General features: G+C 36.5%; 1 protein-coding gene across 1 annotated transcript in view; it reads left to right on the top strand.

The window, feature by feature from the left end:
* The window catches only part of LOC118757160 (biogenesis of lysosome-related organelles complex 1 subunit 3-like), a 163,810-nt gene that overhangs the window by 58,355 nt on the left and 103,462 nt on the right, over positions 1 to 1,993 (top strand). The window lies entirely within an intron of this gene.

Raw genomic sequence — 1,993 nt, 5'->3', positions numbered from 1 at the left:
TGTATTTCTCTAAATTACCGTTATATGGGATGTGGGCGTGGTTATTGACCGATTTTTAAAATTTTCGGCCATTTAGTATGCTGTACAAAGGCCAACAACTGTGCCAAGTTTGGAAGAAATTGGGGCAGCGGTTACCAAGATATACACATGTAACCATAAGTGGGCGTGGCTACGCCCATTTTCAAAAAATTTATAATATTCTTATTTTTCGTCTGAAAATTATTCTAAATGTCAATTTTGAGTGAATTATCTTCAGTAGTTACTAAAATATCGAACTTTTCGTATTTCTGGAAATTACCGTTATATGGGAAGTGGGCGTTACAGTCCGATTTCGCCCATTTTCAATACCAACCTACCTTGGATTAAGGGAAATCTACATACCAAATTTCGTTGAGATATCTCAATTTTTGCTCGAGTTATCGTGTACACGGACGGACGGACAGACGGACAGACGGACGGACAGACAGACATGACTTAATCGATTTCTTTTTTCATCCTGATCATTTATGTATACATTTGTCTATATCTATCTCGAATCGTTTTGGCTGTTACAAACCACCGTTATGTGAACAAAATTAATATACCCTTGTGCCCAAGTGCGCTCGGGTATAAAAAAGCACTAAAAAGGCACTAGGCACTAAGTAATTTTTTTGGCGTTTTAATTTTCAAAGAGCACTAAATCTAGCGCTTAAATCACCAAGTTGGCAACTATGGGTGGCGTACTATCCTGTAGCACTGTAAAGCAGGGTGTCCAGATTGGTTAAAAAGGAAAGAGCCATTTATGAAAAAAATCACCAGTTTTTTTATAAAAATCAGATCTTTTGTATCACATAAAACAAAAAAAAAAACGAATATAATTCCTTCAGGGTTATAATAAATAACATAAATCACTTATATGATAGTGATGTACAAACAATTTTCTTTAAAAATAATCATACTTTTAAAATATATTTGTATTAGCACATTTCCCAATAGGACTGCGCAATAAATAAATTTATTTTAACTCATATTAATGGATTAATCGCACAATACGCTTTTAAGCGCTCGGCGCTAAAAATAAAATAAAAGCTATAAGGCGAGATCAGCTATTTCCACAAATGAAATTGCAAATTTCACCTGGTTTAATATAGGCAAATGTTCGATATGCTACAACAAAATCAATAAGAATAAAAAGTGTTGTCACATCAAAATTAAAGCTCTAATTCCATAACCAAATTATCACGCGTTTCGACGCATTTACATTAAGCGCACAAAACATTGACTTGAAAGGGGGAAAATCGCCAAAAAAACGCTAAAGGCGATTTCCTAAATTTTTAACCCGCAAGTATCCTAAAAAAATCGTCAAATTGGCGCTAAATCGCCCAATCTGGAAACTCTGCTGAAAAGACACAAGTGCTGCAATATTTGCCGCCGGCGATGTTCTTCGTTGAGATATTGATGGACATATGTACATATGTGTTTATGGACAGCAATGTCCCTGCAATGAAATTTAGAGACATTCTGACAAAGCGCTAGTTCCTAACTACCTATCTCTGAACTAGTGCAAAAGGAATGCAGAGCGGGACAGTTGAAACTTGCGGTGTAAATGTGCAGATGTTCACTACTCGTACAATACGAAAGTAGCTCAGCGAGAGGACCTCCGACTCAACCAGCCTTGGTCGCGAGTTCAATTCGCGGTGGAGGCAGTTGTGTGTTTTCAAATTGAATGAATTTAAATTGTCGCCTGCAGCTTACAATATATTTTTTTATAAAATATGTAACAAAAACGGAATCTGCAAAAGAAAAGAAAAAACGAAAAAAATGTCCAAAAATCGAATCGCAAAAACGTTTTCTTATAAAAAAAAAAAATGTCCAAAATGGAACCGGTTAAAAACTGGCTGCAAAGTAATGCACTGGGCGACAATTGCCACCGCCAATGGCATCGCCGTGTAAAACTGGACAGTGGAAAGCATTGCTTGGGTATTGAGCTAGAACTGGTACTGTCGGCAAAAGG

Source organism: Rhagoletis pomonella, unplaced genomic scaffold, assembly GCF_013731165.1.
Source record: "Rhagoletis pomonella isolate Grant_MI unplaced genomic scaffold, Rhpom_1.0 Rhpom_scaffold_00001, whole genome shotgun sequence".
In the NCBI taxonomy this organism is placed as follows: Eukaryota; Metazoa; Arthropoda; class Insecta; order Diptera; family Tephritidae; genus Rhagoletis; species Rhagoletis pomonella.
Note: the sequence above shows the minus strand (reverse complement) of the source record. Positions and strands in the feature narration are given on the sequence as shown.